The 27,594-nt window shown below is 45.1% G+C and overlaps 1 protein-coding gene across 2 annotated transcripts in view; it reads right to left on the reverse strand.

The window, feature by feature from the left end:
• Positions 1 to 27,594, reverse strand: part of CANX (calnexin) — a 745,024-nt gene that overhangs the window by 596,191 nt on the left and 121,239 nt on the right. The window lies entirely within an intron of this gene.

Raw genomic sequence — 27,594 nt, forward strand, 5'->3', positions numbered from 1 at the left:
TTAAAACCTGTTCAGCCTGGAACTCGGGTCAAAACACTACCAAATCCGGTACTGGTTAACGGAGAACCCGAATTTGAAGTCAAGGACATCCTAGATTCTAAACTCACCAGGTCCAAGTTATATTACTTAGTGGACTAGAAGGGATACGGCCCTCAGAACAGGACATGGGAGCCTAGCGAGCATGTCTATGCGCCACGCCTGCTAAATCGATTTCATCGGAACCATCCGACCAAACCAGGGCCAGACGGAGGAAATCCCTTGAGAGGGGCCTTAGGGGGGAGTGCTGTCAGGATCCATGCTCCTGACCCCCTCAGGTATAACAGCCCCCTGGCAGCAGTGGGGCTAAAGCTTTTCACACTGGCTCCAAGGGCCTTAAAACTCCATCAGAAACATACATGGAGTCAGTCCTTTGGCACCAGGCTCATTATCAGGAATAAAGCAATACCAGTTTTGGACCTTAATCCAACATGGAGGCCTATTACACAGCTACTTTACCCGGGCTATTTAAACCACACCCAAACAGCAGAACACGCTTCACGTTATTCTGCACTCCTGCAGCGTAACGCTCACCGTGTCCAGCTCCTGCTCATCTACTTCTCCGGCGGCCCGATCCTGAAACCCTAGATCTGGATTCCATTAATAACCTGGAAGAACAAGAACAGCATTAGCGAGCAAGAACACTTACCTGTGAAGTAACCGGTCTTGAATCCATCCTGCACATCGCTTACCTCGCCCATCTCTGGAGTTTGCCGCAACCTGCAAAGGTAAAGAAACAAGGACAGCATTAATAACAATTCTTACCTGGGCAAGCAGCGAGTCCTGGCAGCACCATGCGCTTCTCTTACCCCGCCTATCTCCGGGTTTCACCACAACCTGCAAGGGAGAAGGAGCAAGGTCAGCATTAACAAAGCACTTACCTGGGCAAACAGCACTTCACTCACTCATCACTCTGGAACATCACCGCAAGCTGTACAAAGAAGGGAAGAGAACACAGGTTAGCAATTAACACCAATAAACAGCGCAGCGCTCTGCGCATCAATAACTCACCGTGGTCTTGTGGCTGCAACTCCGAGATCACAACCATCCCTGTGAAAAAAAAGAGACACTGTTAGGGAACAGCGTAGTGGAGCAAGATGCCGAGACGACAGAGAAAACAGAGGGAAAGAAAGAGACAGAATAAAGATGGAAAAGACATAAGGGCACACGGACCAGTGAAACAACTAAGTCCACGGAACGCCTGCACCAACCATGTGTCCCTGCACAGAGACGCAGGACAGAGAGTTCAACGCGCAAAAACCTAAGGTGAGCAATAACCCCAAGGGAGGGGATTTGGACCAGCGGGAGGTGGGAGTCCACCCATCACAGAACCAGTATCTTAACCCTCCATTTTCCTGCTATAGGCGCTACCCAACGTCTGGCACATAACCAAGCAGAGAGGGGTCCAGGATAGCGCTTAGACCTCCATCCAGTATCATGTGGTGCCCCCGTGGATACCAGGTGAGCGTAACACTGAAGAAGAAGACGCTGGTATTGGTTCCTGCTTCCTGTAGAAAACTGAAATTGAGGCAAAGTCATTTTTTCTTTATGTCGGCAGAGCGATAAGTTATTTCCTCAAGGTGGACCTTTGCGCTTACCTTTTGATCAAACATGTTTACTGAGGTAATCTCTTGACATTCTCAGCCCACTGAAATGCAGGCCTACTTTTCTGTCCCCAAAAACATATTAATGCACATTCAATCAACCTGTCATTAATGTAGCAATCGGGCTGTTTTTCTTTAATCTCTTTTGCTATGCAGAAAAAATGTTCTCTGTACTTTTGAAGTCCTCCTCCTGATCAAGTGGGACCGCGGTCTCTTCTTTCTTTGCTGTGTTTATCCTGTTGAGACATAATTGAAACTTTTTGTCACCCTGCCTACACTAATCTTACCTACCCATTTTATTGGGAACCCAGTACTGTTCCTATTAAATGCATGCAAGTGTAACATATAGGCATACATCATTTTGCCTATCTTCAAAACTTTATGCATTTGCCAAATGCACCTATTTGGCATCTCTGTTACCAAAATTACAAAAAGGTTACTCAACCTTCTATCCAAAGGTCTTCTTTATTCTTGTCATTAGCTATAGCCATACTTGTATATCTATGCTATTCTATGCTTACACCTGGTTTCACCTCTCGTGGGAAAATGCAATCTATTTAAAAGACTGGATCCCTTACTGCCTTTTTTCTGCACTCACCTTGGTCCTCTTACTCCTTATAATGATCAATAATAGTTTTTAACTTCTTACTTCTGCGCTTTTATCCATATCTATTTATGACCTTTAATTAGTCTAATTACAATGCAAACTTCTCATTATTTACATATTTATAATCCCTCACCTGTGTATACTTTTATTTTGTTCCCCTATTCCTTCCAATAGACCCATGTCCTGAGGGCCTGTGGTCCACAGGCCACTTGGCACTCTCTCCAAATCTTCCTGAAAATATGTTGGGTGCTGCCGCATTTTTATCATTCTCTCCCTTTTTATCCAGTACGTGGTGCTCCTAAAAAAACACCACTTCATCATCTATTGAGTCCTCTCTAAATGTGTTGTCATCAGTGACATCAGTCAATCTAGATCCTTCTTTAAGAGCTATTACTGTTCTCCATGGTCTACCCTCATTGTCCATTTCCTTTCATACTATGGCTACATCTAATTGTTCAGGGATTGTCTGTCTGCCCTCTTCGTCCATTCATCAGGTACTCTCACCATCTGCTCCACTAGTCCAGATAGCCCTGTTAATAGACTGTTCACCTCATACATAGAAAAGATCTCGGACCCAACTGGAACACCTCACAGAGTCACTTTTCCCTGTGAGTATATATTCACTGTGTTTAAATAGTGTATTCCAAGAGCAGAACACACTATTCCTTGGTCAATAAATAAAATTATCATGTTAAGATTTGTCATCAAATCTCTTTCCAAAATATTGACTGGTGTCTATCGCAACTATAACAAAGGATCAGTCATGTCACACTCTCCTATAGAGACTGGTAGTTCATCAATAAAAGGAACTCAAATCGTAGCTCCAAAGAATGCTTGATCATTTATGGCAATTCCCACCACTGGATACTTTTCCTCCTTTGTTCATAGACGTGCAGTCCCAGTGTCTATCAATAAAGCAAAGGTATCGCATCCTATTGTCACATTAATCCTTAGCTCCTCATGGGGTCTGGTGTCACTGATAATTCGGGACACATCAAGTCGTCCTGTGAGCTGTGCTATTGTGGGTGCATGCACACCTCTGTTCCTGTGAGAGGATTTCCCCCTACCATAGTGGTACCTCCTATTCTGGCTGTCAATACCTGTCCTGTGTTTGCATATCGCTAAATCTGCATGGGGGCTCATTGCAACTGCCCCAGTAATTAATTAATTTGCACCTTCTCTAGCTGGTGTACCTGTTGCACTCTCAGTGCTTGCATCTGACATAATGTCTGATTCTGGGCTGACCCTTCCCTAGCTTGTGAGCTATAAACTGGAGTATAAGCTGACCCCCCTCTTGAGAATTTCCCATTTTGTACATATCCTTGGCTCCCGCATGTGCACGCAATGTGCCCTGTCATCCCATATGTCTAATACCCAGGAGGACCCTGCCTAACTAGTCCCCCTTGGTTAACTCTCGTTGCATATTCTGACTCTGATTCTGCACATTCTGAAAACCGCTTTGTTTATTCTGAAAACCACCTTTTCCTCTATTTCACATTCCTCTGCCTTGTGGCACAAACCAATTCCCTCCTTGGCACATCTGGCGCTGATTATTCACCTGTGATGTACTCACTGCTTGCTGTATTCCCAGTCCTTCTCCACTTGTCAATACTGCCCCTCATATGGCATATTTTGACAATTGTTTCTTAACTAACTTGGCTTCCTCAATTTTCCTGGCATTGTTTTTCTTCTTATTCTTCTCTTGTAACAGCCAACAGTGATGCACTATAGTCAACTGTATCTCAGGCCACGATTTCGCTTCCATTCCCACTTGCTTCTTAAGTGCCTCTGTACCTGCCCAGACAATCCCTGACATAAAATGTAGTAAATTACTGCCACTGTTTTTCACCTCGGCTCACGTGTTTCAAGAGGTCAGTGCTCCTGAATGTAAGCAAGCGGATCCTCATCCTCTTTTATAGTCTTCAAAAAATCTAACTTCTTTTATATTAATTTTTAGCAAAACATAATATCCCTAACTGGTATTCCTAATATAAAGTGAAAGCATCCTGTATGTATGTGTGTGTTCTTATTGCAGTATTGAATTCCTACTTCTGACTACCTATGTCTGTTTTTGTATGCATTGAGCCTGCAATCCATTGATTGCCTGTCGTTCCACAAGATCATGTCTGCCTGTGTGTGTGTGTGTGTGCCTGTGCATGTGTGTGTGCGTGTATGCATGCATGTGTGTGTGCATGTGTGTGTATGCCTGCACATGTGTGTGTGTGCGTGCATGTGTGTATGTTCATGCATGTGCATGTGTGTATGTGTGTGCATGTGCATGTGTGTGCATGTGTTCTTGTGCATGTATGTACACAGGTGTGTGTGCTTGTGTGTGTGCATGTACCTGTGTCAATCCCCCTCTCCTTAAAAGTATATCATGACAGAGATTCTAACCTTAATCATCTCTGTTTCTTTCCCAATAAAGCAATTTGTCACATATAATCATAATCCATGTCGTGCTTCAATAATTGTGCCAAGCCTCCCTCATTCTTCTTTGTCGGTGTTCAGCCTGCTTGTATTTATTCATAAATACATTTCATTTAAACAAAACCGTGCAAGACCCCTAAATGGTGCACTCCTTATTCTTAGAAGTCAAGCCAATCAGAGTGTTTGCTTCTATAAAAAAATACCTTTTTTTAACTTATGTTTTCTCAATACAACTGTTTAAATATATCATGCCCCTTGTCCATATTGTGTGTGACCTTAAGTCCTGGTGCGCTTTGTGAGCACTTCTCCTCATTATCCACTGCTTCCTTATTCTAAATACACATTTTCCAATATTTATCCCAAAAAGGTGTTTTTGTTTCATGTATACTTGCCATCCCCCATAAATATTCACTGTGCTTAGATTTATGTCATTCATTATTGCATTAATGTACTTTCTACTTATATAGAATTGTGATTGTTAGCAAGTACCACACTTAGATATAATTGTGAACATTAGCCTGCGCCAGACACAGACAGAATTGTGAGTGTTAGCAAGTGCTGCACTTAGATAGAATTGTGAATGTGAGCAAGTACCACATTTAGATAGAATCGTGAACATTAGCTTGTGTCGCATCTAGATAGAATTATGAACATTAGCCTGCGTCGGACCCAGACAGAACTGTGAACATTGGCCTGCGCCGGACGCAGACAGAATTGTGAACATGAGCCTGCGTTGCATCTAGATAGGATTGTGAAGGTTACCAAGTGCCACACTTAGAACTGTGAATATTAGCACATCCCACATTTAGATAGAATTTTTGTTGGGGATAGGAATATGAATGTTAGCAAGTGCCACACTTGGATAGAATTGTGAATGTTAGCAAGTACCACATTTAGATAGAATTGTGAACATTAGCATGCACTGGAGCCAGACAGAACTGTGAATGTTAGCACGTGCCACATTTAGATAGAATTGTGAATATTTGTGAATGTTAGCAAGTACCACATTTAGATAGAATTGTGAACATTAGCCTGCACTGGACCCAGATAGAACTGTGAATGTTAGCAAGTGCCACACTTAGATAGAATTGTGAATGTTAGCAAGTGCCACACTTAGATAGAATTGTGAACATTAGCCTGCGTCGCATCTAGATAGGATTGTGAAGTTGGCAAGTGCCACACTTAGATAGAATTGTGAATGTTAGCAAGTACCACACTTGGATAGAATTGTGAATGTTAGCAAGGACCACATTCAGATAGCATTTTGAACATTAGCTTACGCTTGACCCAGACAGAACTGTGAATGTGAGCAAGTGCCACAAGTGGATAGAATTGTGAATGTTAGCAAGTACCACACTTGAATAGAATTGTGAATGTTAGCAAGTACCACATTCAGATAGCATTTTGAACATTAGCCTGTGCTTGACCCAAACAGGACTGTGAATGTTAGCAAGTGCCACACTTAGATAGAATTGTGAACATTAGCCTGCATCGCATCTAGATAGGATTGTGAAGGTTAGCAAGTGCCACACTTAGATAGAATTTTGAATGTTAGCAAGTACTACATTTAGATAGAATTGTGAACATTGGCCTGCGCCGGACCCAGACAGAACTGTGAACATTAGCCTGTGTTGCATCTAGATGGGATTGTGAATGTTAGCAAGTCCCACTTAGAACTGTAAATATTAGCACGTGCCACATTTAGATAGAATTTTAAACATTAGCCTGCGTCACATCTAGATAGGTTTGTGAATGTTAGCAAGTGCCACACTTAGATAGAATTGCGAATGTTAGCAAGTGTCACACTTAGATTTGTGAATGTTAGCTTGTGTTACATCTAGACAGGATTGTGAATGTCGGCCAGTGCCACATCTAGACTGCACTGGGAATATTACCAATGCCACATTTAGATAGAATTGTGAATACTAGCTTGCTTTGCATCTAGACAGGATTTCAAAGGTGGGCCAGTGCCACATTTCGATATAATTGTGATTATTTGCGCGTGTCATATATAAACAGAATTGTGAATATTAGCCTGTGCCGGATCCAGATAGAAATGCAGAGATATTCAATGCCCACATATAGAAAGAATGTGGAAATGTAGCACATATCACTTCTGGATAGCGAGGCCAATAACCAACCGACTAATAATTTCATCCCTTTGCATACACCTCTCAAACTCTAACCAAACACAACCACAACCCAAAAGCACAACAGACCACACAAACTTCACTACACCACAACAACAAACAAACCACACATAGCTTTGCACAACATCACACACGGGCTACTGACCGGAAAGTCAGCAAACAGTGTTAACCGAACTGAAGCTGCCAACAGCACATCACTGCTCTCTTGCACTTATCCCGCTCGTTCCCGGTAACTCGCCCCCACCCCCTTTCCTTTTCAGATCCACCAGGGCTCCAGGGGACCACTCCGGTGGTGATGGTGCACGGTACAAATATCCTTTAATATCAACATTAACATTCTATTCTCTGCGACACCCTTTCACAATTGTGTGATTCTTGACAGATTCATAATTCTTCTTTGTCAAATGCCTCTATATTGTATGGTTATACTGTTGTAGTGGGGGAAACACTGTCCACTCTGCTCTGGCCCTGGTGCACATGCCTGAATTTGCATGTATAACATCTCCATGGCTCTACATTGTATTGTGGTGCATATCCCATGTCTTCTCTCCCTGTCCTTGTTTAACAATGTTCACTCTGTTCTAACCATCCACAGCACTCCCCTGTGCTTTTCTCTTGCAATCTCTCTTTCTTTTTGTAGCGCACTGAAAGCATCTTAACGGCTCATTTTCCCTCTTTTTCTCATCTGTGCAATTGGCCCATGCATACCTTATGATCTATACTCTTTCAAAAATGTCCCATCAAACACCACCAAGAAACAGCTACTTACCCAACATAACATCAACAAATCAGGGGTGATCCAGTGTGTGCCCATCAAAAAAGCATCCAACACCAATCCCAGAAATAACCACCAACCCCTTAAAAATGGGAAGTGATCTGTGTGACCCTAAACAGTGACTCAATGGGGTCTCCACAGCTCACATATATTCAATAACTGGGAGCAGTCTCCCATAGAAAACAGCATAAATAAAGTTATAGTTTTCCTGTCAAGAAATCAACAATTTCTTCAAAATACTGACTAAAACCAGGGGTTTAATTACTCCACAATATATTGATCCAATCCAGTGATTCTCTCAGCATCTGGTTTCAATTACCACACACTAATGCCATGGAAAAAATGCTGTTTTTTTTTTCAAAACATAGTCATTTGTCAATTACTCAGCGGGTGTCAATCATATCAACCCATAATTGAGTGCCCCTACTCCAGAACACATACATCATATATATATATATATATATATATATCATAAAAATCCCCCAAAAGAACAAATTAATTTAATGGGTTCTGGTTCAACTCTTCATTTCCATAAGAGACAGGGTCAGCCCTGGCTCACCTCCAGGCATAATACAAAAAAAATGAATTTTTCAAAACTGCACAAATGAACCATTAAACATAGTTCTTGCATATTTCTACACATATCAACTTTGGCCTTAGTGTTTGTCACTTATTTCAATCATCTCTTCGTGACCTTTTTAGATATCTTTTTTCTGTTTTCATTGTGAATACACATACACATGTTTTCTAGATTTGCTCATGGCTTTACAAAAAAATATTTGTCAACAGCATATTACTACTTCTCTGTGAAGACTGGTTCAGCTGCATTGACTTCGCAGAACTGTCCCATGTTGTCAATTTATAAAACAGCTTCTGTCTTTTCCTCCAACCATTAATCATTCTTTTGGCTCTTGTCAATTCTTATCTTTAGCCTTGGGAAAAAGACCTGTCTTATTCCAGCAGCGCAGATTTGAACCTACATTTTACTTGTGTATGTCAGCGCTGGCTTTTCGCCAGCTATGTATTGTGTACAAAATTGGCTATATCTGTATGTTGTTTCATTTTCAAAACATGTCATGTGCCAAATTACCTTGAATCTAGTGTCGGATTTTGTTTTAAATCTTATTTTAATTACTTTTTTGTTTGTTTTAATCAGCAGAAAATTTCCTCATGTGCACTTTTCTTTTTGTCTTCGCTTCTATGATGCGCTTGGCGGTTTTCTAATGTGCAAGGCATTTTGGCTTCCTAAGGCTCTTATCTTTATAAGTATATATAATATAACCCTTTAGCTGCTGTCACTCTCCGTCTCAAGGGTGCAAAATAGTCACAATTTTAGCTTAATTTTTTCTTTCATTTTACCAGCAGCCTTAAAACATCTCAAAACGGCAAATATGAGATCACCCATCAATGGTTGGCTCAAACCTCTCCCTTTTTCACTGCTTTCTGTCTATCTCTGGGCTGGTGCAAATCATCTTCCCTAAATAAATAACATAATTTCTTGACTTTGTCTCAACTTTTTACAACTCATTGTCGCTCTTCGACACCTTAATTTAAAACAGATACATAGACAGACTGTTAGGACACTTACCTGGCCTTCTCGTCGCATCCATTCCCGGACGTGGCAGTTGTACCCATATTACCGGCTTGGGAAGCGTGGCTGTAGGCAGCGGGCCGGCGCTCGACACCTTCGCTTGCATGCGCGAACTTCGCGGGTAACCAGGAACGGGCAGACAAGCTTGTGTTCCAAGCCTCGTTCTGGTGCCCGCTCGGCCACTACGCATGCGCAGCCCCGCTAGCGTTCCAAGCCTCGCTTTCGTGTCGGACGCTGTAAATAGCGTCCGGCCCTCTACAGATCACGTCTTAACGCGGTTTGTTCCCCACTTACCGTCGCTTGGTGCCTTGCATCAGGTTCCTGCTCCTTGGCTCCTGCTTCCTTGTCCGATTCTCTGGCCTTTCGGGCTGCCTTAGCTCCTGTTGGGTCCCTTCCTTGTGGTTCCTGCCTTCCAGTTTCCACTTCCCTCCCTGGGTTCATTTCTATTGGGATAGCTTCCCTTGGCTCTGTGGCTCTTAGGAGGTTGTGGGGTTCCCTTCCTGGCTTTCTCCCTTTCCTTGGGCCTCCCTGTTCCCTGGGTTCCACTCTCTTCCCGATCTCGTTTGCCAGGATCTCCCTTGTCTATTTGGCTCTGGGTGCCAGCCCTCCTGATTATCAACTGTCTTGGTGGATCGTGCCTGGACATCCTTTAATACCTCTCATCCTCCAGTTTGTGAACCTCTACCGGACCATACCAGCTCAACACCTCATCACCTCCCTGTCAGTGCTTGCACTGTCCCGACGTCACTTTAATCCGCAGGGAGGTGAGCCAGTGGCGTTGGGAGATGGTTCCAATCCATCCCTGTTCCATTAGGGTTGGGTCGGGGTCGCTTCCTAGCGTTACAATTTCTGCATTCTATTTGACAGTCTACCAGTCTGGCGTCACCGGCGAGACCAGCAACTGAAACTTCAGGTACGCAGCGCTCCAGAGACGCACAGCTTAACACAGACAGACTAGTCGACTCTTTTACATTTACACCATGGTACTTCTCTTCATCATCTCTCCCCTAAAATACTCTGACTAGAGTTTAACTCGTCTCTTAACATAAACCTGTTTATGCGCCGCATAGTTTAGCCCGATTGGGGTGGGAGACGAGTTCTACTATAACTCCTTGAGCTATGAATCCCAAGCCTTATCTTCTTTAAACGCTCTTCATTACACTTAAAAATGCTCTTTGTTTCTTTCATAATCAACCCTGTTACTTTTCTAAACTACTTTGTTACTTTTCTAAACTACCACAATTAATATATACATAACATGTATTATTATTTTTTCTTCCTTTGTCACTGTCCCCCACAATACACACCACAATCCACAGATGTCAAAGTGCACCGAGCATACTGCAGTTTTGCCACTCACCCATCTCTTCCCGGCATCTCACCATCTCTGAAAGATTTCCCTGCGTGCAGTTGCCATGTGTAAAGAAGGTCCTTCTGCATCCCATCTAGCTCTCTGGCGTCTGTGGACCCTGACACTGGAGACTGGAACAAATGAAGAATGGACGCTCGGGTGTAGGTTCACAGTCATCTTTAATACAAGTTCAAAAGACCCACTGGAAGCACACACAGAGCAGCAACCTGCCTTCCTCCGTTTATAGGCCATTTGAATGATACAAAACACTAATGCAATTTCAGGATACATATCTGATTAATTCTCTTAGCCAGAATAAAACCATCCCTATCTTTTGATTGGATGGCTTATCTGTCGCTCACCAAGCCCAAATTAGCTCATTCTTGGCAGGCACCGGCTGACTGACACATAGACTGATACGCCTATTTTAGACCCAGCCTGACACAATTGTACATCTTTTAACTCCTGCCAAAAAACAGTTCTTATCTGCTTCTCGAGGTCCTGCCAAATTTAATTGGCAGCTCATACCGTGGAAAACCCCTTGAGCTCATTTGTTTGCTGCCAACTAACACAGCTGATCTGTACTAATTGGAAACTTCCTTCCCTTTATCTGATTTGCCATCAATCATGTCTGCTTTTCCCAGGCCAAGTTTCTAAATATATCATCCCAGCCGTGCTTATCTTACAGTGAACTGCTGCCAAAGAATATTTGCTATCAGTATGAGTCAGGACTTTGACATCTGGTCTCACAATGCCATTTTGTATTTGGCATCCATTTTAGAACATATCTCAGCCTGTTCAGTCTCGCTACCAAACAGTGAGTCATGTTTTACTTTTGAGCATCACTCATTTTCTATCCAGTTTCCACAATATATTTTTACATATTCATGATGTGCGTGTAATACCTGAGGCACCCTTCACTTCCTGGGTCATTGTGACTCCAAAAATGTGTCACCCCACATGCACCTTTTACCTTCAAAAACACTATAATTCCGATTTTTGCAGTACTGGAACCTTTGATCTGCCTGTCATGTTATCTGTACTCAGTTTGAGGGGGGAGGGGAGTTTGGTACCCTTATACATTGTGAATAAACACGCCCTTGTCATAGGCTAAGAGAGTGAACCAGCGAGAGATGATCGCCCTTTGGAAGTCTTTGTTTAAACTTGGCAAGTGATGTGGAAGGTCTGAGCCCGGATGAGGGGGACCTAACTAAAAGGTGGTTGTTTAAAAAGACATTGAGACTCTTGAACATTACAAATAAGGATATTGTGATGAAAAGGCGATAGTGAACCCGACTGAGGGACGTCAAGAGAAGAGTTGTGAGGAAACTAAGTGAACAACATTGTGACGACAAGTATGAACCCGCTTGAGGAATGTCCACAGTGAATGGTTGGTCTGAGCCCAATTGAGGGAGGCTGACGAGTGAAATGAGAATCAGAGCCCGGGTGAGGGGGATCCAAGGGTAGAGGATAACCACCCAATGTAAAGATCAGCATTAGGAACTGTTTTGTTTTGTGGTTTTGACGTTTCAGGCCCCCCTGAAGCAAGATACTTTGCATGAGACGAGATTTGGGCACAGCAGGCCCTGATATAGAGAAAAGGAACTGTAAGCTTGTGCAAGAAGCCTAGGAGTGTGCTGTGCTCAAGAGTCCCGCCTTGTCCCATGCTAAAAATATGGGGAAGGGAGACTCCGGACATCACATCCCGAGTTATTATTTGGTGAACACTTCTTTGTTTTCTTGTGAAACATTACCCCACACTATTTTTTAGCATAGCGGTAAGGATTGGCAATAGGTTTTTAGTATAGGCCCTTTATATTTGACTAGGCTCCACTAGGACTGTATTATTATTATTTGATGGTTGTAGCTTGCTCCCATCTTAGACCTAGGTTTAGATTAGGCGTTTATCCTATCCATTGTACAGTTTAATAAACACCCTTGAACTGTGATCTCTTGTGTCTGTCTTGCTTTGATACCATGCCTTCCTTAGACTTGGGAGCCCAAATTTTGCCATTTACAGATGTTTATGAGTAGAATGAGAAGACGCTGTGATGAATCCGATGGTGTAATCACTCCTTTCCCAGCTGTGACCTCTCTTTATGTGGTCAATGGGATGGCAGCCGCTACCTGGTCCTGACCCTGGGGGCAGTTTATTAGGAAGGATCACAAGGGGGGAGGCAAACCTCAAAGGAGTCACACATCATCGTCGGACGAGACACAGTAGCCCCTTTTCCTTTTAGGGATACCCCCTCCATTCCCCATGTCTTAATGGCATATTGTCATAACTCCCTTCACCCACCCATGGAAGGTACTAAAAATACCTTCCCATGCTCTGTTTATAAGTTAGTTGTCGAGTGAAGACTGAAAAAGACCAGAAGCACAAGCCACACTCTAGTGGTTGCGAGCGTTTAATTGGTGCTGGGTCATTTAAAAGACTGAATCTGCTGACAAGAGGGAGATGCTGGCTGGTAGAATCTCATTCTTTCGGTCCTGACTGAGGGACAACTGTGCTGATAGGAAGGCTGTGGAGCCAACAGGCCCACGGAGAAGGCCAAGGAAAGAAGACTGCAGGAGCCAGTCCGACTCATGGACGCCACGAGAGGAAGAGAAGGGAAGACTTCCTGGTATTCACCGCTACGAGAGAGCGGCATCCATGCTGCTTGAACACTGAGAAGCACATAGCAGGCAAGCAGGAGCCACGAGGTAAGCGGAAGCCACAAAGCAAGGTTGGCGAACCCAGGGAGAAGGAACGGAATGCCTAAGAGCCGAAGTAAGTATGCTGCATGCTTACTGCGGGAGAACCGAAGCATGCCATAGATAACCAGTGAGTCCACAAGAGGGAAGCTCAGATACCGGGGCACTTCGGCAACCCTACCAAAGGCAAATAAGAATAAATTAAGCATATAAAACAGAAAGTGAGACTTGATATTTCCAAAAGAGTAATCATGGAATGAATACAAGATATTGTCAAGTTTGCAAGTGTGTCAAATGTAGCACATGGGAAAGCCCTGGAAGGAGAGTATACCAGGCAGATTCAAGTATGTAAGAGTGTCATGTGAAGCACATGAGAAAGCCCTGGCTGGCAGGAGAGTATACCAGGCAGATTCCAGTTTGCAAGTGTGTCAAGTAAAGCATATGAGCAAGCCCTGGCAGGAGAATATACCAGGCAAAGTCAAGTTTGCAAGTGTGTAAAGTAGGTCACACGAGGAAGTCCTGTTACGAGGATACATTACGTATAGTCAAGGACTGTGTTGAAACTACATTAAAGAGGAAAAGAAACCTGGTATCCTATGAAATTAAGACTAACAGCCAAGTGGTTTATTTAACTCACAAACCATTTTTGCTGAACAGAGACATCTAAGGAAGACTCCTACCCTTAGGAGCTTCGATGTCTATAAGAAGAAAGCCTGGGAAGGGAACAATCCCATGTAACTGTGAAAGTCATCCAATTGGGAACTTTTGTGTTAGAATGACCTCTTTCCTTTTGAACTTGAACATTTTTGTACACTTATCAAGGCCAAGACATTACCCTTTTCACCTTAGAAATTATTTTTAGAACGTGAGGGCCAGAATAGAACTTTGGACACAGGACATTTTGCTTTGGACATTTGACATCAGGAAGACCCTTCATTTTGGTTTAGGTAGAGAAATACCTCTTAGAGTAGGGACAGCAAGGCATTTATCCATCCCTTTCTATTTGAAATAAAAGTCTATAGCCAAAGCTATGACCTCTCTATGTCCACATCTCATGCCTGGCTCCTCACAATGCATACCAAGTGGGTAACATATTTCACTGGGCTAAGGTGCCAGGTAAAGGGATATGCATGTCCTATTACATAAAATAGTGCACATTCTCTTCAGATTATATTGGTGCTATTGAAAGTAGCCAGAGTTTCAGGACAGAGATTATCAACAGTCCTCATTACCCAGGAAAATAGTGCAGATGTACTACTATTTCTCTGGGTAATGTGGTGAAGTGAGTTCTGCGACACAGTGATTAGCGTGGAACATGTCTTTTCTCCAGATCTATGGACATGATGTATCCCTGTGCCCCGCAGACTAGAAGAAAGACAGACGCCAGAAATCAGAGGGGCAAGGGAAGAGGAGAACCAAAGAACAATGCAGATGAGAGAGTACATTCTGAAAAAGCTATCCTCCAGAGAACGGACAAAGCAGTGGAAAGCCCCATGCATGCAATCTAGGGACAGAAAATTCCCATCCACTGCTGTTAGGAGGGTCAAGAGCAAGAGGTAGAGGTGCACATTTCTATGTCTTTATTCACCCCTTTTTCTGATTCAGACACTGCTCACTATCTCGGCCGAGCTCACCCCATTGCTTCCCCCCTTGATCAGCTCCCCTCTGTGCTTATTGTTACGCTCACCTGGTATCCACAGGGACACCACCCAGCCGGGTTACTCGCTGGTATGCTTCTCAGCTTTGCCGAGATGTGGTCTGCGGGGAAGGTTCTGCCTGAAGATACAGGAGGACTGTGTTCAAGACTGACCGACCAGGGTAAGTATCCTCCCTCCACCCCCGTATGATTTCAGCCCCTCTGGGGCCCTCTTCTCACCTTGTGGTAGAGTTAGGCATGCTCTCCGTCCTGCCTTCTTTGCAGGGGCGCGTTGTATTTCATGGGCGTGTGCGGTCCAGTTACTTCACTGACGCTGGCCCGTTTGATATTGTTCAGGTAGGTCATATTGCTGTTCTTTAGTTTTGTTGCTATCCTGCATGCCTTTCTTTGTTTAAAATGTCTCTTTTTTTCTCCTTTAGGTATGCAGAGCTTCAGCGCGGCGAACTGGCTTGGTTGAGCCCCGCTGGTAATGATGGCACATTAAGAGCGCTATGATGCGGTAAGTAAGCGCTATGCGCAGCGCTGCGAAGTCTTGCCTTTGCTAACCTGTGTTTTCCTTCCTTGTAGGTCGCAGTGTTCTTCAGCGCGAGTGGTATGTCCGGAGTGGTGCCAGCCGAGAGGCGACCAGCCAGGTAAGCCTTTTGAGCAGTTCGTAATTTACTAATGTCTCTACTGCTTTCTTTAATGTTGCCTCTATCTTCCTCTTTCAGGTCGTTCTGTCCAGGAGGCGTGCAGATTCGAGGGAGCTGTTCTCAGTAGCTGCGAGTGGCTAAAGATGAAGACTGCAGGTAAGATGCTGCTGCTAATGATGTTCCTTTTGTCTCCTTGCAGGTTCTGCTTCTCCGAGGTTCGAGGGAATAGCTGGACACAGTGAGCGTCACGCTGCAAGCTGCAAAGTAACACGAAGCGTGTTGTCTTGCTCAGGTGTGTTTTAAATAGCCCCAACAAAATAGTCCAGGTAAAGTAGTCCCTAAGCTACCACACCCAAAACACTAGACCACATAGCTTGGATCCTGGGAACCAAGCTATTGTCGTGATCTCTGCTTCCAAAAGGTCAGGGTTTTCCCAACTCCCTTGGAAGCAGATTCATAACCCAGATTCCGAGTGCCAGCCAGTCCCAATTGGGACCTTTTGGACCCAGTCCTGGCGCCAGTGGCACCAGGCTCATAAATATGCCCAGTCCCAGCGCTGGAAGCGCCGGGCTCATAATGCTTGGGTGGACTTACCTGCAGCAGACCATGCTGCTTACTTGCCTGCCAGTTGAGCCTCTGATCCTCTTCTGTTTGGAACTACTTTTCCTGTTGGGTGGGGCAGGAGCCACTCCCTAGGTTCAGAACACTGGAACTCTTCTGGAAAGCAGGAACTCTTTTCTTACCTAGGCGTGGCTGTGGAAGGAGACAGCTAAGCACTACAGGAAGCTATTTAAACCACACCCGATGGATGAATCTTGCTTTGCGTTATTTTGCATCCTCTGCAGCAGAACGCTCATCGTGTCTTCTGCATCTGATCCTGGGCCTAAGGAAAAAGGCTTACCATCCTGAATCCAGTCTTCAGCAACACCTATAAAGACAAGAAAGAACAGGTTAGCATTACGGTCTTCAGTGACAGCTCTTCACTTACCCGGGCCATCGGCTGTCACCAACGCCTCGCGCTGCATTCTGAAAGACAAAGGCTTACCTACTCTTCGTGCGCTCCGGAGGTCTTCACACTGCATTCCGGCATCTGAAAGACAAAAGCTTACCAACTCTTTGCACGCTCCGGAGGCCTTCGGCGCTGCATCCCGCATCTGAAAGACAAAACAAGGTGCGTTTAAAGACATTGGGGAACTTTAATACTCACGTGCCATTACTCCTTTCCACATCTAACCCAGTGGGTATTCCGGCACCCTGCAGCCGCTCCGAACTTGTACCTGCAAAATAAAAAGACAGTTAGAGCGCATCGTGAAGCAGGCAACAAGCGCTTACTTACGTGCTTCCAGGCGCTTCTATTCATCACACGGGCTCCATCTTCAACTCACTTCAGCCCGTCATCCACCATCGCCGGAACCCTGCAAAACAAGAGACATCATTACTAAAGACTTTAAAGACATTAGAATTACTCGAAACTTACCGTTCGTGCAGTAAACGACGGACAGCAGTCCTCTGAAGTCAAGAGGCCTGCTCCCCTTATCCAGTGAAGAAACTGGTTACAGCACCCTGCCCCGAGGCAGATGGAGAGCACGGCGTTCACTTACCTAAGGTGAGAGCGTTAACCTTCGGGGTTCTACAGGAGAAGAGAAAGGGAAGAAGAGAGAGACATTCAATAACCCAGTTCATTAATCCCATATTTTCTATCTGCAGACATCTTACCCTTCGAGTCAAACATACAGTGCACAGAGGTCCAGCCCAAAGAGCCAGCCGTGTGTTACACATCACCTTTGAAGATACGGTATACGCCCAGTCAAGACCGGCGCCTCTACGGGAATCAGGTGAGCGTTACAGCTATGTGGATGCCTCCATGTTGGCTGACAACACAATAAGTAGTTCCCAAGTACATGTTTTTCATGGTGTATGAGCCTGGCGCCATACACCATACACAGGAGTGGCCCCAAGAAGGTTTTGGAAGAGGATGCCAGGCTCTAGAGGCCCTGTCTCCACCTGGCCAATGGGTTTGCCAGAGGGGGTTTTGGGCGAGGGTTGTGACACTTATCCCCCAACTTTTCCCTCTGCTCCTCCCCTTTCTTAACTCTCTCAACACTTACCTTCTCTCTGTGACCTTTCCCTCTGACTTTAAGAGAGTTATTATTATACCTATCCTCAAAAAGCGCTCTCTCGAGCCTTCCTTCTCCTCTAACTTCTGTTCAATCTCTCTTTTACCTTTCCTCTCAAAAATACTGGAACAGATACTCTCAAAATTCCTCCTATCCTGATAGCTACTTTTATTTCCCCCGACTCAATCTGGCTTTCATCCCCTTCACTCCACCAAGACTGCTTTCCTTAGCATCTACCAATCACTTCTCTCTGCCCACCATTCCAAACTATCATCTAGACTTTTGTTATTTGATCTATCTGCTGCATTCGACATAGTCGACCACTCCACCCTCCTGTCCACCCTAGCTTCTTTTGGGTTCTCTGGCTCTGTCCTACAATGGTTTCATTCAGGTCGGGAAAATCACTCTTTCGCTGTGTCCTGGCCCAGTAAGCAATCTCCAGTCTATTCTTCACTCCACGGGGCTCCTCAAGTTTCTGCCCTCGCCCCCCCTTCTCTTTTCTCTTTATAACGCCCCTCTCTCTGCTATAATTTCATCATTCAGACTTGGCTCCCACTTCTATGCAGACGGCTCAAGATTTACTATCATTAGCTTCCTTCATCAACACTCACCATGCCTCTGTCAACTCATGGCTCACCTGCTGTTCAAACCTGGATGCATTCTCATTTCCTCCACTGAAATGCTTCCAAAACAGAAATTCTGTTTTTTCTTGACCTTTAGTGGTGGAACCTTGATTAAGGAATCTTCCTCAGGACTATCCTAGTGTGCTGGATTCAGTTGAGTACTGACCAGTATTTTACACAAACATTTAGCTAACTTTGGAACTCTTTATTAATCATAACCAGGAACTGGTGACCTTTGGGCACAAGGCCCCAAACCATTCTAGGGTTGGAATATGTAAGAATTAGGGTATCTCTTTTGTATTGATTTTAAGAGTTCTTTCTATCTCTAGTCATCTTAGCTACTTACCTTTCTTGCATGTGTCATTGCATCCAATGCTAATTTATGTCTCTTAAGGGTGAATCTATGTCTCTGTTTTATAAGGGCTTTGTGTGAAAATATTCGCTAGCATTTCTATCTGGCGAGTGTGTATGAACTAAAGGCATAATAAAGAATTGTATTTTTATACTTACCTGTCTAACTGGAATTACTGGTTGTTGCTCTGTGTGGACTTATTGTAGCCCTAGACCACTCCCACACACGTCTTGAGACAGAACCTTGCCGCTCTGCTACCTCACCTTTTTTTGGGTCTGGCTAACCTCTCAGTATCTTCCCTGTTCCCCATAATAGGGTGGCCTCCCCAAATGTTCCCAAAAGGGCTGCTTTTGGAAATCCATGATAACACTGAGACACCAGTTGAATTTGTGAGCAGGATGGTGGGATGGGTCAGCAAACTAGGAGATGCCAGGACAGATGTGAGCAGAATCTTAGAGCTGGAGACATTCAAAGGTGCCCAGTACTGGAGCGGAGGAGAAGTGAGGGGCAGGCCATGGGGCAGTAAAGGGATATCAGAGGCAAATATCAGTAATGTTGGAATGAAATGAACTATTTAATCTATGAGAGGAATTGACTTTGAGAAAATAGGTTTTTAAAAGGGACTGGGGATAGAAATTTCCTAGAGCAATTGAAAAACTAAGCATAAACCGAATTGCTGCATGATGAAATTTAAATGCAAGTTCCCAGACGCCCTGAGAAGCCAAGTGTGAGCAGAATCATGTATTTTGGAACTTGCAGGCTAAGGTTTTAGAGCTGGATAAAGCTGTTGAATGTTGGACCTTGAAGACTCTGTTAAGGATTTTAATCAGGCACACACCTGGGTCTCACCTAGCATGTAATGCACAACTGAAATACTTATTTATTGTGTCTATAGGTTGAATATTCTGAGTGATGTACCACTCATATCTCACCCTTCTCAAAATACCTCCCAGGTCACAGTGGACCAGGAATCAGGCTGGGTTGTAAAGGTAAATATTTATTTATTTATTTAAATTCAAATCAACACACATATATATTCAGAAAGTACGTAAGGCAATTGAATTCACGTAGATCAATGCAGAATAGAAAAAACAGGAAAAAGAACAGTTTTGGCTTGCACAATATAGCGCTTAGGTTAATATTTCCCCTTGCAAAGTTCTCAATTTACAAATGAGCAATTCCACACAGATGTAAGTAAGTAGCAGGTATCTAGGCATGAGAACAGAGTACAGTGTTTGAATATAGTCTTCCCTCCCCAAACAAGAGAGAAAACGTTTTTGGAACTTGGACACTTTTAAACTGACAGTTGGAAATGGCTTTGTGAACAATGACAAATGTGCAAAAATCCTTAAATTGATAGAAATTCTTATGAGAGCAACACTAAACAGGTCCTAACAAACATGAGCTACAAGATAAACAACAGTACACACTTTACATCGGAATGGAAGTTAAGGAACACCTTGAATGTGAAAAGACACGTGTAAAACTTTTGCAAAATGTGAATTCGCTGCAAAATTTCACTATGCGATTTTTAATAAAAATGAGTCAAATATATTGTTTCACACTGTGGTCTTTAGTTGTGGATGTAGCTACAGATCGTAGGTTTATCTAAGAGTTGAAATGATGGCCTCTAGCTATAACATTTAAGAAGTTATGGAAGTTTTAGTGAGAGGCGTTTTTGAAAAAATAGAACAGAGAAAATTAGAAATTCGGTTTTGAAAATGACAGATGGGGTTTATTTAAACTATATTAATGACTAAGAAAAAGAGAATGTCACCCATGAATCTCCACAGTTACGCACTTGTAACTCTTCACGTACGATACTCTGGTTTCCGTTCTGTATGGGAATTACTTTATGTAACCCAAATCGGAATGGGTTATGGTTTAATGAAACAAATGAGAAAAATCAGTGCAAGAATGGTTCTGACAATGTTAGAGGTTCTGAAGTTAAAGATGGGATGGGTTAAGATTGGGATAGGACAAGGCAATATATACTATGGGTTACTATGATTCCTGTTTATACTTAGAGTCCACTGTAAATTAAGATTGGACCGTCAGGTTGGTCATCACGGATTGGGTCTACCCGCAGCAGGGCACCTCTGGCAGGATGGTCAGCTGGGCGGTTCTGGTCAGTTTGGCTGGCACCTCAGACTGGATTTGGATTGGATTGGCCCTTCTGGTCACTGGGCATGGTAGATTAGCGGGATGGCGAGTTCAGTAGGCAAGCATGAATGGTAGCAAGTCAGACTGGATCAGGATTGGAATCTGTGGAATCTTGTCAATTTTAATCATAACGGTTTGGCCTAACAATTCCTAATTCAGTACATATCTGGGCAATCATCACTAGAGCATGGGTATACAATAATAGACTTGCAGCATTAATAGTTTTGACGCAATCAGTGTTTTGGTGTATCTTTGGTTCCTTATGCTGTACAAGGTTCACACACGTCCGTCTTCAAAGAAAGGGCATACAATTATATTTACAACTACCAATTTTTAGATTTGTCCCCCTTCATGTGTCAAAGTTAAAGAGTTTCAAAACTTAATCGCAAATAGGTATTTAAACACCAACAGTTCTTGGCAGTTTTTTTAACTTTCATTCAACTGGCATCAGCTGTCAACTTCCTTTGATCAGGGTGGGGTGTAGAGGGAAGTTTCCTGCCCCTCCCCAGAAGGGATCAGTAGGCAGCCTGCCATTGTCCTTGGCAAGGCCCCAGATGAATGTCTAATCAGTTCATTGTTGTCAATATGCGAGAACCTCCAGCATTAATTAAGCCTTCCTGTAGCAGCAGTGTCAACATGAAGTGTCAATCTTTCCCAGGCTGGGCACTGTCCAATCAGAATTAACCAGTTAACTCCAAACTGGGTTACTTTAAGATTAACCTAAAATCTTTCATTTGAAATGTATATAATGAACATAGTTTATAGGGAATGTTGACAATTAAAGGAATTAAGCCCTTCACAAAAACATGCTTTTAAACAGGCGAATTATGCACTTCTTCAGGGAAAAAGCATATTTAAACTGAGTCTTTTACATCAGCTTTTCCTCTTCAGCACCCACACATTTTATGCACGATTATTTCTGTCCTTGAGTGCTGGAAATTGTCTGCAGTATTCAGCCTTTGCTTGGAGTTTTCTCTGCATAGCTGACATTGTTATATGTTTCCAAATTTCATCCGCATTTTTCCTGTGGAACTTGAAATAAATGTTGCTGAGTGGCCTTTTTCATGAAATACATTTCTTAGCTGCTGTCAGTCAGTGAGGCCCAGTTTCTCTGAGCCACCTGGAGGATCTGTGATTTCAGCACACTTTTAATTTCAATGGTTCACTTGGAAAATGACTGAATTTAGTGCCAGAACAGCACTTTGAAGGTTGCAATTGGTTGGGGAAGCTGCATTTTTGTTTTTTAGCCCACTTCTGTGGCTTGCTTCATGTTTAATGTAACAGCACCCACTGGCATTCTCCTGCAGTGAGTTCTGTTTTTACCCCAACATTGACTGTGTGGCAGGGGTGTGCAGCCTTTGGTGAGTGTGACCCATGTGCAGTTTGGCAGATTTTTGCGTGCACACGGGTTAGCTCATCCTTTTTTGGCTGTTTCTTTCCCCATTGGTAAAGGGGTGCAGTGGGGCGCATCGGAATGGGTAAAAATATCCCAAAACTCCTATGGAAATGTTCACCTTTTTACAACATTCCCTACGTTGATTACAAAGGAGCACCCAGCATATCTGCTATGGACTAAGAATGTTTGCTTTTGGGATAAGTGAGGTATTTTAGCCCCATTCACTTGTTCAACTCACATGTTGTTGTGGCCCTGGTCAGTTCTTGTGACTGCCAGTGCAGGAAATGTTTGTATCCCATTTATTTTTTCTCTTTGTTTTAAATTGTAACAGAAGCCTTCTTCAGTGGAGTGTTACAGGTGCACTTGTGTCCAATTCTCCAGTAACATCTTTGTTACTTCTGTGATGTGCGGCAGACAATCTGGTGGCATGTAACTGTATTTTACACATTCTTCCCGGTTTACTACTGTGCACCATCCTTTTTACCACAATAGTGCCTTTTTGACACCCTATACTTAAAAATTCAGCATCTGCTGTCCTTCGTGTCAGCTTGCTTCGTGGCAGTCTCCCTGCCCACTGAGTCCGGAAACTTCCAAATGAGGTCATGCATTTTTATGGTGTTCAGCCCTAAACTGCTGGTAAGTGCTTTGTGTGCCTGGAACTATCTGGAACTGGGGTTGCGGTTATGTCTTCCCAATCCATGATTCAGCCAGGGTATGTCTGTTTTTAGGGACAGCTTGCTGTACACGATTGGGCAGCCTTTGCCTGTTTCAATGGTGCAGATCCTTCCCATTGATGGGCTATCTAGTATAAGAGGAAAGGATCTGGAGACATTCTGGATGTTGCCCACTGGAAGCAAGAGTATGCAGACTGAAGGCAATGCAGAAGAGTGCTGAAGGACTGTTGCTAAAGAACACGCAATGCCAAAGACATCCATAGGGGAACCTTCTTCTGTGACAAGGGAAGAATTGCCCTAGTATGGTGGGCCTATCCAGTCTCATGTCCTGCACTGCTCACTGCAAGTATTCCCCAATTCCTGTCAGCCATTTTACTGCATTTTAAAAAAGGCATTTCAGTTGCGCACGACGAAGATGGCTGCTTGATCAGAGCGCTCCGGCCCGTGATCCATCCGTAAGCTAAAAAATCCTATTTTCGGAGCCTGTTGCGCTGCATCGACCACACTGGGATGTGTCCCGAGGTTGCAGGGATCGACACAAAAAATCCTGGATCCGGAGGTGCCCTGGCTGTGGAGCTGCGAAGGACCACAATCCCGGCGGGACGAGGCAGAGGCGCATGCCGATTCTGGGACCAGGAGACCGCTGCCCTGGGCCGCTGATGCTCTAGCCAGTGGGTGGAGCACCGAGAGGACGGTGGGGCCTAGGAGGGGACGCGGGGCAATTTGGCTGGGGCGCCCTGGCCCCCCTTCTGTCTACAACCGTTTCTGGGCTTGTGGCCGAGCACTCCTACCAACACTTTGGCTGCTGGAGAAGACTGTCGGCCCTGTACTGGCCTGATGTGGGCTGAGCGGACGTAGAAGAGCTCCTGCAGGCGCGCGGTCTGCGGCCCCGGGTAAGACGAATCCCGCCCCTCGCAAACAACATTGAAGCGGGGTCTCTGTTGACCCGTGTGTGTGTGCGAAACGAGGAAGTGGGGCAGACGGGGACATCTGTGTGGTCGGGGTGCTGATCCGGCCTGTGGACGCACACCCGAGCTGTGTGCGGCCTCGGAGCGGCCCGGTCGGATACCGCAGGCTGCCCGAATCACGACGGGCCGCGAACTGGCCTGGCGGTGCTAGCCTGCCGAGTGCTGTAGTAACTGCGCCTGACTGCGCTGGTACGCTGAGACGTGTGGAGCCTGGGCTGTCTGCGGGAACACGTCGCTGGGCCCTCGTTTGGGTGAACAACATTGTGCAGGGGCTGTGCATCTGTCCGTGCCCAGAATCAACACAGTTGCTGGTGCAAACCTGGCAAGACTACTGCCAAATACCCACCGCAGACAATACCGATTGTGCACTGCCAATTAGGCTTCATATCATACACTCAAAAACGTGGGAAGCACAATCCATTGGTAATTTTGGCCGGTCTAGCTACCCCCTGTGTAAAGACACCACCTGTGGAGGACCTGAACTGGTGCAGAAACTAGGCAATACCCAAAGGGGTCCCCTTTCTCGCCGGTCATTTTCCTCGGACCAAGATCTACTTACCTGCGAGCGCCGCTCCCCCTCGCAAAGCCCGGTTGAGTGGCGTGGGAACCATGGGAAACACTAGAAAGCAAGACAAAATGGCAGAAGCGGCGAGCACCAAGAAAAAAGGGCCGATGGACTCTTATACAAGCAGCCAGGCGGGAAGCTGGGAGCTGGAACCAGCAACAGCATCCAGGCCTGAACCCAGTCCGGGGAGTGGAGACGGGGTAGAGCAACTGACCAACATTGTTCGAAGCGGCTTCCTATCCTTAAATATGAAACTGGACGATATCGTAACAACCATTGGCACACTGAAAACCAGGGTTGATAAACACGATCTGAGGCTGACTGAGGCGGAGGATAGGAACAACCGAGGACACGGTGGCGCAGCATGGCCATGACATCGGCCAGCTCAGAGAGAACATGAATAAACTGCAAAACAGGACCTTGAATCGCGCTCACGAAGGAACAATGTGCGCATAGTGGGAGTTCCAGAGTCATTTGGCAAGGATAAAATGGAAATTCAGGTGGAATCACTCTTTAAATCCCTCTTTGGAACAAACTCCTTTTCAGACCACTTCCTAATTGAAGGGGCGCACTGCACTCAGGCTCCTATACCAAAACCCAGATCCCCGCCCCGCACGATTATCGCACGACTACTCAACTATAGAGACAGGGACTTAATCCTCCAGATGGCAAGAGAACATGGGACATTGCACTACGAAGAGAGTAGTATACAAATTTATCCTGACTTTGCCACTGGCGTCCAGGCGAGCCGAAAATCTTATGAGCCAGTTAAAAAACTCCTAAGGGCAAGACAAATCCCATATGCACTAATATTCCCGGCTAAAATGCACATCCAATATGGGGGAAGGGCGCACTTCTTCGAAACTCCTGCCGCAGCCTTGGCCTATGTAGAGGCCACCATTCCGCTGCCCCCTCGGGGCCGTGGACCGGATCAGAATGGGAGGAGTCCACCCGCGGCTGGGGACTGAACCCCTGCCGAGCAACATGGGACAGACAAGTATCCTTTTGGAATAGTTTGACACCTGCAGAGGGCTCCAAGAACTGTTAAGCGGGCCGTGAGCCCAGTCTGGCAGTCTCGAATCTGCAACAAAGCACCCTCAGGAAGGTTCCTAATGGTTAATAGGGTCCATCGTCAAGTTGGGGTAGATGATGTGGGTGGAGGGGGGGGGAAGGGAAGGTGGGAATGTTTTGCGCTACTGTGACCGCCCAGGCGAGTTTGAGGCTTGGGGCAGGGTACGCAGTACTGTGAGTTTAAGGTCACATATTGTTGGGAGGTTTGGGGTGACTGAAAAGTGGTCTCGTGGAAGCTGGTGCTACTCAAATGCTGGTAATTTACACACTTATGGCTATCACAGTATATTACACCGTGTATGCATACAAAATGGGTGATGGGTTAAGGATAAGACTGATGACATGGAATGTCCGAGGACTAAATAACCCAATGAAGGCCAGGAAAGTTGGTAACTATGTCACCAGACATGGGCCACAAATCCTAATGTTGCTAGAGACACACGCACAGAGTATTGTTAATGAGTAGGTGTTGGCAAAATGGGGCAAATTGCGTTATTATACAAATTACTAATCGCAGTCCAGGGGGGTTGCACTCTTATACATCACTGGCTGGGATTTCTCGCCAAGGGCCACATTGCGGTCCCGATGGGCAGGTACGTGCTGGTCTGGGGGGAAATATCGGGGAGACAAATAACCCTGGTGAACACCTATGGCCCAACCTGGATGAGCCCGACTTTTACCTTAATATGTTGGAGATCCTTAGTAAGCATGATACACCTACCATTGTTTGGGGAGGGGACGTCAACATGGCACTTGACCCGGCCCTTGATAGATCTGCCGTGATACCCAGACCACCCCCTAGGGCAACATTGATATTAAAGCGAATTCTGTCTCAATTGTCCCTATTCGATGCCTGGAGAGTACTCTACCCAACTAGCAGACGATATACATTCTACTCTTCGGTGCACGACACTGAGTCGGGAATAGATTATTGTTTTATATCTGCGGGCATCGCGCATGCGCTGCAACATTGTGAAATCCTTCCCCGCACGCTCTCTGATCACTCCCCAGTGATATTGGAGGTCACTCTGAATGATGCCCCTTGACCAATGTTCAGATGGAGGATGCCCAGAGACATACTAAAAGATCCCAGCGTAGTCGAGTCACTAGATGAAGAAATTGCTAACTTCCTCACGGACAACGTCGGGTCAGTAGACCACGCATCATCAGTATGGGAGGCATTCAAGGTTTGGGTTAGAGGGACCTTGATATCCAAGACCACTGGCCTTTTGAGGGGTGTACGCCGTGAATTGGAGGGGGTGGAAAAGGAACTGAAAGAATTGGAAGAAACCTATAGTCTTACACATGGCGAGGATACCCTTGCCAGAATACACAAGCTACTCAGAGAGTTTGATCAGCTGGCAGTAAGAGAAGTACAGTATGTGGCAGCCCCTATGCAGGTGCGCAGGTATGGGGAGGGTAATAAGGCAGGGAAACTGCTGGCCAACCTTGATAAAACTGAAAAACAATCCACTCCGATCGCTGCTATCCAAACAACACAAAATGAAACTATCACTAGTGAACAGGGAATAAACTATGAATTTGTTACATTTTATAAAAACCTCTATGCGAACAGGGACAAGAAATCGCCTGTTGAGATTAGAAATTATCTCGCCACGCTAGGCCTCCCCAGGCTCCCGGAGGAGAGTAAATTGGTACTGGAACAACCCATTACGGCAGAGGAACTGACCGAGGCAATCAAGGAGCTCACGTCTGGTAAGGCGCCAGGCTCAGACGGGCTGAGCGCTGAATTTTATAAAGAATTCCGGGAGGAGCTGGTCCTGGTGCTGCTAGAAATGTGGGAGGAAGCCCTGGGGAAGCAAACTCTGCCCGCAACGTTGCGCAAGGCCATAATCACTGTGTTGCCTAAACCCAGACGGCCGCCACAAGATGTGTCGTCCTATAGGCCCTTATCCTTAATGAATGTGGATGCAAAGATCTTTGCAAAAGTGTTAGCAAACCGGATGTTACCCATAACACCTACGCTGGTGCACGCAGACCAAAGCGGATTTATCCCCCGAAGGTCTACTGCCCTGAATCTGCGCAGGTTATTCGGCATAATGTCACAGATAAACCCAAGTAAACAGGCGATCGCGGTGTCACTCGACGCCGAGAAAGGTTTGATTCTGTTTCCTGGGAGT

The sequence above is a fragment of the Ambystoma mexicanum genome, chromosome 3q, assembly GCF_040938575.1.
Source record: "Ambystoma mexicanum isolate Mex_15411 chromosome 3q, UKY_AmexF1_1, whole genome shotgun sequence".
In the NCBI taxonomy this organism is placed as follows: Eukaryota; Metazoa; Chordata; class Amphibia; order Caudata; family Ambystomatidae; genus Ambystoma; species Ambystoma mexicanum.